Source organism: Rattus norvegicus, chromosome 8 (assembly GCF_036323735.1).
Source record: "Rattus norvegicus strain BN/NHsdMcwi chromosome 8, GRCr8, whole genome shotgun sequence".
NCBI classification, from domain to species: Eukaryota; Metazoa; Chordata; class Mammalia; order Rodentia; family Muridae; genus Rattus; species Rattus norvegicus.
Window position 1 is genome coordinate 57615446 of NC_086026.1, and position 15819 is coordinate 57631264.

Below are 15819 nucleotides of genomic sequence, written 5' to 3' on the forward strand. Positions count from 1 at the left end.
TGGGCTCTTTTTGGTTGGGAGACCTTTAATGACTGCTTCTATTTCCTTAGGAGTTATGGGGTTGTTTAACTGGTTTATCTGTTCCTGATTTAACTTTGATACCTGGTATCTGTCTAGGAAATTGTCCATTTCCTGAAGATTTTCAAATTTTGTTGAATATAGGTTTTTATAGTAAGATCTGATGATTTTTTGAATTTCCTCTGATTCTGTAGTTATGTCTCCCTTTTCATTTCTGATTTTGTTAATTTGGACGCACTCTCTGTGTCCTCTCGTTACTCTGGCTAAGGGTTTATCTATCTTGTTGATTTTCTCAAAGAACCAACTTTTGGTCCTGTTGATTCTTTCTATGGTCCTTTTTGTTTCTACTTGGTTGATTTCAGCTCTGAGTTTGATTATTTCCTGCCTTCTACACCTCCTGGGTGTATTTGCTTCTTTTTGTTCTAGAGCTTTTAGGTGTGCTGTCAAGCTGCTGACATATGCTCTTTCCTGTTTCTTTCTGCAGGCACTCAGCGCTATGAGTTTTCCTCTTAGCACAGCTTTCATTGTGTCCCATAAGTTTGAGTATGTTGTATCTTCATTTTCATTAAATTCTAAAAAGTTTTTAATTTCTTTCTTTATTTCTTCCTTGACCAGGTTATCATTGAGTAGAGCATTGTTCAATTTCCACGTATATGTGGGCATTCTTCCCTTATTGTTATTGAAGACCAGTTTTAGGCCGTGGTGGTCCGATAGCACGCATGAGATTATTTCTATCTTTTTGTACCTGTTGAGGCCCGTTTTTTGACCAATTATATGGTCAATTTTGGAGAAAGTACCATGAGGAGCTGAGAAGAAGGTATATCCTTTTGCTTTAGGATAGAATGTTCTATAAATATCCGTTAAGTCCATTTGGCTCATGACTTCTCTTAGTCTGTCGACATCACTGTTTAATTTCTGTTTCCACGATCTGTCCATTGATGAGAGTGGGGTGTTAAAATCTCCCACTATTATTGTGTGAGGTGCAATGTGTGTTTTGAGCTTTAGTAAGGTTTCTTTTACGTATGTAGGTGCCCTTGTATTTGGGGCATAGATATTTAGGATTGAGAGTTCATCTTGGTGGATTTTTCCTTTGATGAATATGAAGTGTCCTTCCTTATCTTTTTTGATGACTTTTAGTTGGAAATTGATTTTATTTGATATTAGAATGGCTACTCCAGCTTGCTTCTTCTGACCATTTGCTTGGAAAGTTGTTTTCCAGCCTTTCACTCTGAGGTAGTGTCTGTCTTTGTCTCTGAGGTGTGTTTCCTGTAGGCAGCAGAATGCAGGGTCTTCGTTGCGTATCCAGTTTGTTAATCTATGTCTTTTTATTGGGGAGTTGAGGCCATTGATATTGAGAGATATTAAGGAATAGTGATTATTGTTTCCCTTTATATTCATATTTGGATGTGAGGTTATGTTTGTGTGCTTTCATTCTCTTTGTTTTGTTGCCAAGACGATTAGTTTCTTGCTTCTTCTAGGGTATAGCTTGCCTCCTTATGTTGGGCTTTACCATTTATTATCCTTTGTAGTGCTGGATTTGTAGAAAGATATTGTGTAAATTTGGTTTTGTCATGGAATATCTTGGTTTCTCCATCAATGTTAATTGAGAGTTTTGCTGGATACAGTAACCTGGGCTGGCATTTGTGTTCTCTTAGGGTCTGTATGACATCAGTCCAGGATCTTCTGGCCTTCATAGTTTCTGGCGAGAAGTCTGGTGTGATTCTGATAGGTCTCCCTTTATATGTTACTTGACCTTTTTCCCTTACTGCTTTTAATATTCTTTCTTTATTTTGTGCGTTTGGTGTTTTGACAATTATGTGACGGGAGGTGTTTCTTTTCTGGTCCAATCTATTTGGAGTTCTGTAGGCTTCTTGTATGCCTATGGGTATCTCTTTTTTTAAGTTAGGGAAGTTTTCTTCTATGATTTTGTTGAAAATATTTACTGGTCCTTTGAGCTGGGAGTCTTCACTCTCTTCTATACCTATTATCCTTAGGTTTGATCTTCTCATTGAGTCCTGGATTTCCTGTATGTTTTGGACCAGTAGCTTTTTCCGCTTTACATTATCTTTGACAGTTGAGTCAATGATTTCTATGGAATCTTCTGCTCCTGAGATTCTCTCTTCCATCTCTTGTATTCTGTTGGTGAAGCTTGTATCTACAGCTCCTTGTCTCTTCTTTTGGTTTTCTATATCCAGGGTTGTTTCCATGTGTTCTTTCTTGATTGCTTCTATTTCCATTTTTAATTCCTTCATCTGTTTGATTGTGTTTTCCTGGAATTCTTTCAGGGATTTTTGCCATTCCTCTCTGTAGGCTTCTACTTGTTTATTAATGATTTCCTGTGTTTCCCTAAGTGTGTTCATGTCTTTCTTGAAGTCCTCCAGCATCATGATCAAATATGATTTTGAAACTAGATCTTGCTTTTCTGGTGTGTTTGGATATTCCATGTTTGTTTTGGTGGGAGAATTGGGCTCCGATGATGGCATGCAGTCTTGGTTTCTGTTGCTTGGGTTCCTGCGCTTGCCTCTCGCCATCAGATTATCTCTAGTGTTACTTTGTTCTGCTATTTCTGACAGTGGGTAGACTGACCTATAAGCCTGTGTGTCAGGAGTGCTGTAGACCTGTTTTCCTCTCTTTCAGTCAGTTATGGGAACAGTGTGTTCTGCTTTCGGGCGTGTAGTTTTTCCTCTCTACAGGTCTTCAGCTGTTCCTGTGGGCCTGTGTCTTGAGTTCACCAGGCAGCTTTCTTGCAGCAGAAAATTTGGTCTTACCTGTGGTCCTGAGGCTCAGGTTCGCTCGTGGGGTGCTGCCCAGGGGCTCTCTGCAGCGGCAGCAACCAGGCTTTTTTTTTTTTTTTTTTTTTTTTTTTTTCTGACACCAAATGGCATTCACCCAACAGCCTGAAGGTAACTCACGGACATTCAGTGGTTATGCAAAAATTCTATTGAACTGTGACTCTGACAATCAGCATAGACACTCCACGCCAGGCTTGTCCCCAGGTAAAGATTGCAGGTCACAAGGTGGCCAACAGTGTTCACTACAGTTGCAAATGCACACAGCCATCCCATGTGGATTAACCTCTGAACACTGAGGTATACAAACTCCCTCTCCTCATCTTTGTGTCAACTGACGCTTCCAAGGGGGCGAAAAGTCACATCTACACGTAAAGATTCTGCCAGGCCGATTGACTGACTAGAACTCCATTTTTGTTACAAGTTGGAATGTTGCAGATCCAGAGCCAAACCAGCTTGCCCCTTGGTCCATCCCTGTCTGAATTAATGATCTCATTATCAAGTAAAAATTCTCTGGAATGTATTAACTTAGCGGACCACTGACTTCCATCAGCTAACACTGAGAATGCCTTATCAGTTAGCATCTGAAAATGCAAAGGGGCTGTTCCGAGATCTGCTGATACCCTCCTGCTTAGCATTGCTACAGAGGTATTTGAAAGTACTTTGATTTGTTTGATTAAAGACTTTATACAAACATTTCCCACATTGGAACGCTTTATTCAGGACAACCGGACTCTGTCCCTGGGTCACTGACATTTCCTAATTGACTCAAGCATAAACGGTCTCAGGTTCCCTTTAAAGTGAGACGTGTGCTTTGCACTGCTTGTGAGGATCTCACTGGACACCCCACGGTACTCGGTAAGTGCACGAGTTATTATGACCGGTTTATTATAAGTGATGCAGAGGCAAGCAGGTGAATGCAGTCACACGCAGGGAGAGGGACTAGGAGTGGGGGGGGGGTCGCCCACACCTCCCGAGACTCTTCTAGAAATGCTATCTTTCCAGAACACAGGCGCCTTAGCCAACGCATTCGCTCCTGCATTTCACTGTTGGAGAGTATCTATCACTTGCTCTTGGCTGCTCTGAGCCTCTCCGAAATGTGACAGAACGTTGTTAATTTCTAATCGTGTTTCTGGCAGTGTTGAGGCCCCACTCTGGGTCAGTCTCTCAGTGTGACTTAAGTATTTTCTTACGAATAACAGGTAACACTCGTATCTTACCCTTAGGAGCTCCGTGTCTGGAGTCAGGGACAAAGATCAAATGTGTTTCCTACGCAGAGCAGGTGGTTGACAACGCTGAAATCAGGTTCACTGAAAACACTTGAAACATGATTCTCTTAAAGACTGGTGTTTTTCTCTTAAAGAAGGATGTGGGCATGGAAGAACGCACAGACAGAGGCTGTGTAGGAGGGAGAGAGCAAGACATTACAAACTTATTAACCAGCAAAGTTTAAACAAGCAGACAAGAGGATTTTTTTTCTGAAAAATAATAGACGGTTATGGAGAAATAAAACAGTAGTCATGAAATAAATAGAAATGATCAAAAGAAAAGCAAAGGAAAGCGTAAAGCCTGGCCCCTTTCAGTGAGTGGGATGTTTAGGTAGCTTTGTTAGTGGCCAGGGCCAGAAACAGCCCCACACTGAGGAGCTCCCCGAGATTTTCAGGGCCCTCAACCCAGGCCAAACTAGAATTCACAGCTCGAACACTGAAAAGAATCTCAGGACAAAAGGGATAGCGCGAAGCAGGGTTGGAAATGCTATTGGAAAGATTTTTCATATGGGCTTCAGTGTTGAGAGAGAGAGAGACCCATCCAAGTGACAGTGTGTGTTTCCCGGAGGAGAGTTGGGCAAAACGATACCGATACCGACTCAAGTATGGGCACAGGCTCTTCTCCTGAGAGTGTTAGTATTAGCCATAAAGGCCATTTTGGTGGCTCTCAAGTTACATCTCAAGAGGTTGCTAGGAAACCGTCTCTCCACCTGTCTCTATAAGAGAGATACATACGTAAGGTGACTCTGGAGATGTCTTGGATAGAATTAGTCTGGCAAGGCGGTACCAGGAACAAGGAGTTTAGCAGAAGTCCTTTCCCTGCAGACGGGACTTCCGGGGTGAGTCCTAGAAAACTGCAGTTTTAGGCTGCGAACAAGAAAAGGTCTCAAGCAGTTGGTGGTGGCTCTGGGATTTACATTGCTCACTAGAGGTTTCGATCAGGTAAATGTTTAACGTCAGTGCGACAAGTGAGCATTGGCATAAAACAGGGGTGGGTGTCCCTTTGAAACGCGTCTCCGTCTCTATGACAAGATAGTTGACAGACACTTCTTAAGGAGGAAAGGGTCTGTGTCTGCTCATAACTCAGTGGTTTGGATCCATTATAGCAGAGAGAGTGCGGCAGAGAAGAACAGCTCACACTTTGGCAGCCAGGAAAGCACAGAGCGGGGAGAGCCTTCAAGTAAGTTTCCTCTTCAGTGGCTACTTTTGAAAAGCATTGGTTAGGTATTTCACTCAGATGGTTCCTCTGAAGGATTTGCCTGGTGCTTCTCCCTTCATTACGCTGGCTTTGGTAGAATCAGGGAAAGAACACCGGAGAAGTAAAGAGCCATTTTCCTTATGTCGTCATATTGGGAAGCAAAAAGCTGTGACTTAATCCTCTGGTGCTTGTGAGAGGTACCAGGAGCAGCAGCTGGAGACACGGCCCAACATAGGAGGTCTCTTCAGAGACCTTGACTCAGTGACTACAGTGTTCTTGACTGCACTGCAGAAAAGCACTCCAGGGCGAGTCAGTATACGCCAGAGTTGGACTTTCAGGGGCTGGAGAAATGGCTCTGAAGTGGAGACCGTGGCTCTTACAGAGGAACCTTGGTTCGCTTACTGGCACCCCGGACAGGTGGCCCACAACCACCCGGAACTCCAGCTCCATGGGGATCCAAAGCCCTGTCCTCTGAGGGCTCCAGCACATTGTGCACATAACTAAAAATAAAATTAACTCTTTCAGAAGAGTTTGACACTAGACGTCAGCACAATTATTAAGCACATGCACATCGTCACATTCTCCAATCAATCTTGTCAAAAACTAGAGCCACCACGTCAAACTATGCTAGTTGCTAGCATGATTTATTCCAATTTTCTCTCATGATTAAAAACTTTCCTGTGTAATGTGCGACAGGCACTTTTCTACACCCCTAATCATTAATTTTCAGTTTTATTTGAAAGTTGCTCACTTTTTCCCCCACTCTTCCTCTGAGAATCGGCTTGTATTGTGTTGGCCTGTATTTTTGTTTCTTGCTATTGTAACTGGCATTGAAATCTTGACATTCACCACCTCCTCCTTTCCACTTTTCTCAGCTCACTGTGTCCCTTTCTGCCCTTGACTTGTGTAATTAGTTTATTTGATCTTTTTCCTGGCACTGAGGCCATGCAAACCTTCCGTCGCCTGCCCATTCTAGCGTGTGTGCTGCCAAAGTCAGAACCGTTTAGTCACACTGCTGCTTCACAACTGCATTTACATGTATGGATTTCCTTCTTGACATGATCTGGCCGCGTGTTCAAGACTCTGTATGAAGGGCTTTCGTCTTTGTTCACTGCCAAATGCTTTACCTTTTCATTCCTATTTATATTTAAATGAGAGATCTGCAAGTTGTCTAGATTTCCTTTGCGACTCCATATGGTATCTGAGTGACTTTTCCGCCTTCGTGTATACTTGAAGATAATGAACTGCCCTTCGTTTCTCCGAGGTGTTTTTCCCCCTCTTCCATCGCTGGGATTTCCATTTGATATAGATATTGAGGGCTGGAGAGATGGTTCAACTATTAAAAGCTCTTGTAGAGGACCTGGGTTCAATTCCCAGCAGTTAGCCAAAAAGTCAGTAACCCCAACTTCAGTTTCAGGAGGTCCGATGCCCTCTTCTGTCCTCTGAGGGAACTACACTCACATACACATACACGCAGGCAAGCAGCGTTTATTTTTCCAAATCATTCGAGTTTCTTCCACCCTTCCTCTCTTCTTCCCTTCCTCCCTCCTTTCTCTCTTTCTTTTGTAACCTTTTAATTGTATGAGTGCAATGCCCATGAAGGCCAATAGAGGGCATTAGATCCCCAGGGCAGGAGTTATAGATGTCTGTGAGCTATCATGTGAAGCTGGGAATTGAACCTGGATCCTCCGGAAATATAGGCAGTGCTCTTAACCACTGGACTATCCAGGCCCTGAATTTGTTTTCTTATCCTAATGTCTGTAGTATTCTTGGAGTGTAATATTTTAGAACTATTTCTCGCCAAGCAAAACTTCCTCTTTAGGACCCACAATTGTATGTAACATCTTGATATAAGTTTATAAGCTGGATGACCCTCTTGAATTTGATGTGTAGAAAACACACTACATAATCTCTCTGTGGACATGACCCTAATCTTGCAAGTTAGAACTCATGAATATACCCAAGAACAAGCTTCTGATTTCCTTGGTTGGAGATACTGCAAAAACCAAGTACTTTGCTTGCTCACGGTGGCTGATTGCAGATAAGAATTACATTCCTGAATACATAAACAACTCACACCACTTTTTTAAAGACATGAGTCTCTACTCAGCTACCATTTTAAACAAAGACTGAAGGTTCTGAATTCTATCAAATTTCAACATTTCAAGAATGTCAGGCTTCATGGTATAGGTCTATAATCCCAACTACATGGGAGACTGAGGTAGACAGATAAGGAAAGCAGGGAGGGTAGACAGGGGAGAGGAGGAGACAGGAAGAGAAAGCTGGGGAGAAGCGGCAAGCAGGAAGAGAGGCACTGAGGAGGAGGCAGACCAGGAGAGGGCAGGAAGGAAGGGAGTGGGGAGAGGGCAGTCAGGAAGGGAAGAAATCTGTCTCTGGAACAATCCCAATCTGTCTGAGTCAGCAGCAAATCAGATCATTGCACAGGCTTCCACTGATTAGAAAGAGTTCATTCTTGTACATCCATGCCCAGGAGTATTGCTGACGTCACTGGTTCCAAACTCAAGGGTTCAGCTAGACACCAGCTGCCTTTGAGCTTCGAAAGGCGTCCTGAAGTCTATCAAAAGAGAGTAGAGAACTGCTAAGGTCAACCGTCTCTCCATCCTCAGCCTCCTTTGATAAAAAGGGCATAAAAAACAGAGCAGGTGAATACAGGCGTGGTGAACAACGTATACACCTCAACCTTGACTGCTAACCAAGGGAGAAAGTCCTGGGGAGTCAGCATTATGCATATCAACAGTCATGCATCGAGAACACAGTATGATTTATACATCGCAGCTGCAGCAGCTGGTAGACATCGGTGGGAGCTTCTGTTCAGTTCAGTTCTATTCTGGTTCATACGTGTTCATACTATCACCTGCCACCTCCAGACTGTGACCTGGGGAATGTTCGGGAGCTCTTCCAGGGTGACTGGTCAAAATCTGCATGCTTTGTCTTTGTTTCTTTGAGTGAACATGGGACTCACAGCTGATCCTTTAATACTTTTGACAGATGAGAAATCCTGACACTTGACAATCGATCAGGTGAGGAGCCAACACAAATCCACAGCACCATGACCTTCTATGATACTGTCCTGAAATGGGTGTTCTAACAAAGTGTCCTTGGTCTGAACGTCATCTGACTCACTGACCTTATTGAGGAATCCTGCCATTGTATGACTTTGTTGAATGACTCACAGAACTATCATGGGTAACTCCAGGGAGGATCTTGACTCCAGAGGATGCATCTGGTGAGGACTTTCTTATTTTCAGGGTCCCAGTGTAGCACTGACCATGAGAGGACGAAAGCCAGGTCAGTGTTTTGTTTAATTGATGAACGTTCAAATAATATACTACTTCCTATACAATATAAGGATTTCAAGATCGTTTTCCTGACTTAGCCCATTGCATTCTTCCACCACCACCCCCTTTTTTTTGGATATTTTTTATTTACATTTCAAATGTTATTTATTTCCTTTCCTGGTTTCCAGTCCAAAAATAAAGTTTTATAAAGTGATTTTTAATCTTCTGCTAGAAAATTCCCATCTCCATGACATAGCTGGGCCTGGATCTGTTATTTGCCCCACGCCAGGCGAATGTGTCATTTTCTCCTCTACCTTTCTACATGTTTCAGTTTTAGGTTGAAATTGGTACATTTTGTACAAAATAGTTACTCAGAATTGAGTAACTCATTATATGATCATAGAACATCCCTCTCTCTCTTTTCTCTCCTCTTTCCCCTTCCCTTTTTCCCTTCCCTTATTTCTTCCCTCCTTCCCTCACCACACTGTCTGGTACTGTCTTCTGACTTTTTCATCTACCTCTCTCCACAAAGATCTTCTCCAGGTTTTATTTTTATTGTTGTTGCGTGGTGTGTGTGTGTGTGTGTGTGTGTGTACATATGTGCTACAGTGCATGTGTAGAGGTCAGAGGTCAACCTTAAGGAATTGGTTTTCTCCTTCCATCGGTATGGGTCCTAGAAAACTAAACTAGGGTGGCAGCCTTGGTGACAGGCACTCTTACTTCTGAACCATAGTCACACCAACCATCTCTGGAAGTTGGAGAGAAACTTCTGTCTCCCTTTGGGACCCTGTCATACTGTCTCTGACAGGATATTCCTTCCTTTCTAATTCCTTTCCCACCTCAAGGCTCCATGGTTACAAGGCCCTCTCTCCTAACAAGCTCATTCCTGAAGGACAATCTTTGTCAGCTCCTTTCTTTCTTTTTTTTTTTTTTTCTTTTTCTTTTTTCTTTTTTTCGGAGCTGGGGACCAAACCCAGGGCCTTGCAAGCACTCTACCACTGAGCTAAATCCCCAACCCTGTCAGCTCCTTTCTTAAACCAAACAATTATGCTTTGAATGTACATGTGCTTCCTAGTGTTAGGTCATTAGTGTGGGGAACTGTCTTCATTTATGCAGGGACTGGGCTGGACTTAAAGTGTACAATTATTGTGCTTGCCCTGGATGTACCAAAGTCTTTGACTCCTTATCTGTATATAATGTTTGGAATGGAGGCTACCTTGCCATAGAGGTTTTCTCTGTTTTGCTCACAACTGATCTAGTCTAATGCATTTTTCTAAAAGGAAGGGCTATATCTTAGAAGAGGATCATAGATTTTCAATGCCAGAAAATCTCTGGGCACACAGATAGCACACAGGTCATCAGGCTAGAATGTGTGTCCTCCGCAGCCTTCCACTCCACCCCTGTGAGCACCCAGACCTCAGTGCCTCCCTCAGAGATATATCAGCCAAACACTTCCATTGAAGCTGTCATGCCCAGCTTTGTGTTTGACCGATATATTTTTTTATTTAGGGTTATGATTGTTAATAAGGGTCTGCAACTATCAGTCCAATGTTGTCAAAAAGATACTAGAAAGCAAAAAAGTGTGTGTGTGTGTGTGTACAGCTCTAGTAACCTTACACTTGAAGACTCAGAGCCCAAACTGGGTTTCTACTGCATCTCCCTGGACAGAGCTTGTCCTTAAACAAGAAGAGAATTTAAGAATCTTCCTCATCTTGTACTCCAGTCCAAAGTGGTACCCATGCTTCTACCTCGAAAACCTAGGGCCTTCTGTCCTACTTAACTTTGTGAACTCGACACAGCCTACAGTCATTTTCAAGAAAATCCCCATTGAGGGATTGACCAGATTATAGGCGTGCCTATGGGGGAACTGTGTTATTAACTAATGTTAGGGGGCCCTACTGTGGGGGCTACCATCCCTGGGCAGGTGGTCCTTGGAACATAAGAAAGCTGCCTAAGAAGGGAGGGAAGGAGCCAGAGAGTGAGCCAGCAAGCAGTGGCTCCTGCCTCCAGGCTCTTGTCTTTAGTTCCTGTGTTCACTTCCCCTTACGAATGTGAGTGGAGATATACCCTCCCTCCCTGACAGTGCTTTCCGGTCAGAGCATTTTACCACAGCAACATTAGGAAACCGCAATGCCCTCCAAGCTCTTAGTTCTTGCCTAGGATGGAGGTCTTCCTAGAATAAGTGGCAGCAGAGACTACTTCCTTGGGGTCAAGTCTACACCCTCTACGTAGGGGCCCGGCTGCTCCAGGGCTTCTAAAAGGCAGTAACACAATGACCCATCTCCAGTACTTTCTAAAACAGTGTTCACTCAGTTGCAGATAAAACAAATGCCAGACTTCAAAAGCCCAGGGCCAGACCAGGCAGGAGGAACTTAATCCGTTGGCCTCTACAGTCTGCACCTGTAGAGCTGCCTGAGCGATCAGGCCTGTATTTCTTCTTCCTGCAGGTCCAAATTCGTTCTAACCAGCCGTGAGCAGCCAAATAAGCAAGGACAGACCCACCCCTTCAGGGTTCTCCGAAGGGCAGCAGCAGTGACAAAAACAAGAGGAAAGATTCAAGTGCACAATTAAGAACCAGGCAAAGACACCCAGAGAGAATTAGTCCTGCGGAGGAGCGCTGCACTTTAAACTACGTGTCTTTTTATATTCCAAAATGGGACGCATATTGTTGACATCTGCATCCACGTGATTCCACATTAGCCCACATTTTCCTCAAGAAAACAGGCATGTACTTAGGTTATAATTGCATAACTAAAAAGCCCTTAGTGGCAGAGAAGTTCCTGGCACTCCCCAAGGAAAAGGCTTCTTAGAAATTCTAAAGTTAAATTCCCTCCTCTTCTGTCTTGGGGGTAACCAGGCAAACCTACGTATAAAGTTTGATCCAAAATTGAACAGATGTCTAGGTGTCCATACTCACCTCCTCAAGTGCCGGAATCCTTGAGAGTTTCTCCGTAAACCAGCCACATCACAGTCTGAGCAGGCAGATCCAGCTGAGCTATGTGCTTAGAAGGTTAAGAGGCCTTTCCAGAACAAGAGGAAACACAAGGCACGTGCAGTTAATAGTGAAATGTTCTAAGCTCACTGAGTTGAAATAAAAGCATGTAGACTCCTGTTGTTGTAAAAATATAAAAAATGAAAAAAAAAAAGGATTGTTGGTCTTTTACCTCGTTGGGTCCAACACTGCGGTGCCCCAAGATATCTGCTAGATATCTTGACAGAAACACATCCCAACTCCTCGGCGGCCCAGTGTCTCTTGCCGCCACATACTTTCCTACACTCAAACCGTCACATAAAAGAACACACAACACAATAACCTTTGACCCAATTGGTAAGATATAATTGTCCACTTAAACATACAAAGCCCAGTACCATCCATCCCTTGAGAACATTAATAATAACCTGTAAATACACAGAGCGAGATCTTTACGCCAGCCTCCATCGTCCTGCCACAGCTTCTCCCTCTCTCTCCCTCCAGTCTCTTCCTTTCTGTTCTAGTTCCTCCTCTTCCTTCAAACTTCTCTCCCCCCCACCTTCCTTCTCCTCTAATGGCAGGCCTCCTTCTATCCTGTACCTGCCCCTCACCTGTACTTTACAGATTCAATGGGGAGAAGGTTCTGGTGAAGTCACTGGATTCCTGAGTAGTGACTAGGCAGCTGTCCTTGGGGCAGTGGAATTAGCATCAAAATACAGATAACTTCAGGGCAAACCACAACATTTCCCCCTTTTTGTCCAGTTAAAAAGCCTTTCACTTATATATAAATTGAGTACAATTATTACCATTTTACAATTTATAAAGCATATGATATACTCAACATCCAGTCCTAGTTAAATAGAACGTTTAGTTATTCATTTTAGCTTAAGAAAGGCTTAAAATCTATATTATATCTTGGCTACCTTGTATATTATCTGATAACTATCCAATAAAATATGTATATTCAGAGTTATACAGCCTGATAGGCTATGAGACTATAGTCAGTCTTCAGCCCCGTCAGAAATCTGAGAATGACCAAATATCTATACACATAGGAAGCCTAACATGGCTTCTAGAACTGAGAGGTTGTAGAGACAAATCTCCACTAGCACAGTCCCCTGTTAGCAACATGTGAGCGCAAGCCTTCAGCCTTCTGGCCCAAAATCAACCAACAGACTCTTGAAATGCAGATTTTGAAGGGCTGATCACCCTGTCTTGGCAGAGTTTATCAGTCAACTATTCTGCATAATGTGTCCTTTTCTGGACAATGTTAATCTGCAGATGAAACAGGCAGTTTTGTACAGTGGCTGCCTAGCCACAAAGTACTGCCTCACTTGGAGGTAGAGATGTTCAAATTCTTCGTTAAATCTGCCAAAAGGGAACTGTTAGGAGCAGATATGTCTCAACAAAAGATAAATAACTTTAAATCTCAAATTTTGTAGATTTCTGATGTTTTTGAAAACCATCTATCTATATAAGATAATCTGGACTGTTGTCTTTATATCTTAATAATATCTTGAAAATTCTCTCACAAAGTCAGTAATATGTTTGCTATTTGGCCCTTAACTCACATGTGTAATTAACTCAGAAGTTTGTAATGACATCAATAGAAGGACTGGCTCTAAACCTTGTACTTTTAAACTTTTAACAAATAAATGCTATATCAAAGCAAAGATATGATTTTAGTTTAGTTAACCAATGAGATTATGACTATATAACTCAATCTAGCTAATTCCTTCCTGTTATAAAAATATAAAAAATAAAAAAAGTATTGTTGGTCTTTTACCTCGTTGGGTCCAACACCGCGGTCTTTACATCAGCCTCCATCGTCCTTCCACGGCTTCTCCCCTTCTCTCTCCCTCCTGTCTCTTCCTTTCTGTTCTAGTTCCTCCTCTTCCTTCAAACTTCTCTCCCCCCACCTTCCTTCTCCTCCAATGACAGGCCTCCTTCTATCCTGTACCTGCCCCTCCCCTGTGCTTTACAGATTCAAGGAGGAGAAGGTTCTGGTGAAGTCACCTGATTCCTGAGTAGTGACTAGGCAGCTGTCCTTGGGGCAGTGGAATTAGCATCAAAATACAGATAACTTCAGGGCAAACTACAATAGACTCCCTGCTTCATTTCTCAGCTTCCTGGGAGATGAACTGTCATCCCAAATGACATGGTGACTTGTCGGTAGAATATTCAGGGCTGGCTTTGTGTACTTTTGAGCTTCACACGTTTGAAAACCCGAGAGCTAGCATTCTTCTCCCTGGAATTGCTCTGTTAGTTACTCTGGGGTGTTGCCGCTATGACAAAATGCTTGACACAAAGAACTTACGGGAGGAAATATTCCTTTTAGCCCATTGGTTCATGCTCACTTGGACGCCCATGTCTGGGTCAGGCGTGAGGCAGACCACGAAGGCGGATGAACTTCTTTGTGGCCTCTAGGAATCAGAGAAGAGGAGGGTGGACCGAGGAGATGCTTGGTCAAGATAAAGCCATAAGGATGCAGAGAGAGACTTTTTAAGCATAATGGCAAAAAAATGAGCCGTCCCTGGGAGCTTCCTGAACTTGTTTATCTCATGTACGTTTGAATATAGAAAATGCTCTGAGCGACAGAGACCATGAAAACAGGAACCTGAGATTCACCGTTTCTGACCTCACTACATGACCTTGGTGAATGATTGAAACTCTCTCTTTACTCTTGCTGCATGGAGCCAGGAAGACCTAGTATGTCTGTCTCGTAAAACTGATGTCAATCCACATTGGAAATGTTTACATGACTAATGCCCATTATATCTGTAATGACTCAGGCGTTGCTGCCACCTGCCTTCCTGGGAGCAGCTAAAACAAACCGTCCCAAAGGCTTTTCCAACTTAGAGACTCCTTTAGAGCCCAACTGAGGGACCCAGACCCAGCTACCTAAGGTTAAAAGGGTTTGTTCAAAACTCTATGGAAACAAAGTATCGATACACAGTTCATTTGCTAGAACATGACTACTGCGCTGAAAAGTCTGCGTTTTCCTTCTGAAAGAGTCTAAGTTGTTGGCTTTCATGTTGTTTTGTTGCTGTTGTTGAGATTAGGCAGGTAAAGGGACAAGATCTGGAGTCTGAGGCTAGCCAGGGCTACACAAGACTCTTAAAACAAACAAACAAGCAAACAGACAAAACCAAAAAGAGTAAGAAGACGGGAAGACAGGTGACCTGTTCAAATGCACACAAACTCTTATAACAAAGGGGCCACATAAACAAGACTTAAGAGAGGGGCCCTGTAAGGGTCAGCCACACAAAGCACTCAGACACCAATCTCAAGTCAGGTATCAGGATTCAGGATCCAAACACTGCCACCCAAGGCAGTCCTCAGAAGCAGTTTTTACATGGGGAAAACAAGGAAGATGTGCGTTTGTAACATTTGCAGGGCGTAGGCTATCTAGATGAAGCATCAGTGTCTGACCTTTAAACTGATAGGCAGGTCTAGAGTCCAGGAGGCTAGGGGAATCTCTAAAGTCCATGACGCTCTGTGCCCAAGTTCAACAAGTTGTTCTGTCAGGGCAGTAAACCAACAAATCAAGTTAAGGTCATGAGCTACAAAACAAAGATTGAAGGGATATGGCAGCGCTATTATCACACTCTAATATTTAACAGGCCCCACAAGACCAGCTACTGTTTCCGGTGGGCCCTGCACATGTGTCAGAGGCACCTGTTCTTGCTGGGACTCTATCAGAACAAGAACACAAGTCCAGTTGGATTGGAACGTATGACTCCGTCCTCCTCTTGGTCTGACGTATGATCACTACTACTGTTTTCCCTGTATTATATTTGAGGCAGTTCCCCTTCACTTCCTGTGTTTGCACAGTGTGTACTGCTCACAGGATAATGTGCATTTTAATCTTGGTAACTGAGGTCTTCCCAGTGAAGCTCAGACAGAGACAGGTTCAACTCCCCATAGGATTCTTTACTGTCTGCTTGTCAGACTTAAACCCCCTGATGGTTCAGTCCAGTGTGACCACTCTTTGTGCTGTGCAGAGTATTCTGTCCCTCATTTCAGCCTCTGCTTGACTCGGTCACTGCAGTTTGTCAACCAGATTCCTGCTTAGGGTGAAGAAGGGCATGACTCCCACTGAGAAGTAGCCCATTCCCTATACCCTGCAGCTTGCACCTGCCATATGTTTTGGTGCAGGAAGGCTGTATGCTGGTAGGCACTCTACTGGCCACAGAAGCAGACTCTCTACCAAGCTCACCCAGTTTCTTGAAATGAGACCAAAACGAGCCTTTATATTAAAGGTATGACAATTACT

At 43.3% G+C, this 15819-nt stretch overlaps 1 protein-coding gene across 13 annotated transcripts in view; it reads left to right on the plus strand.

Annotated features, from left to right (window-relative positions):
- Positions 1-15819, plus strand: part of Nxpe4 (neurexophilin and PC-esterase domain family member 4) — a 241431-nt gene that overhangs the window by 216247 nt on the left and 9365 nt on the right. The window contains exons 1-3 of one of the 13 annotated variants that reach the window (XM_039081951.2): positions 3550-3665; positions 8283-8314; positions 15702-15805. The exons of 1 other annotated variant lie outside the window; for it this stretch is intronic. The gene's annotated coding sequence lies outside the window, so the exon portion shown is untranslated. Of the gene's footprint in view, positions 1-3514; positions 3666-5181; positions 5256-5326; positions 8583-15166; positions 15306-15701; positions 15806-15819 lie in introns of those variants that run through there. 11 more of the 13 variants (XM_063265981.1, XM_039081948.2, XM_063265983.1 and 8 more) reach the window with 11 other exon arrangements.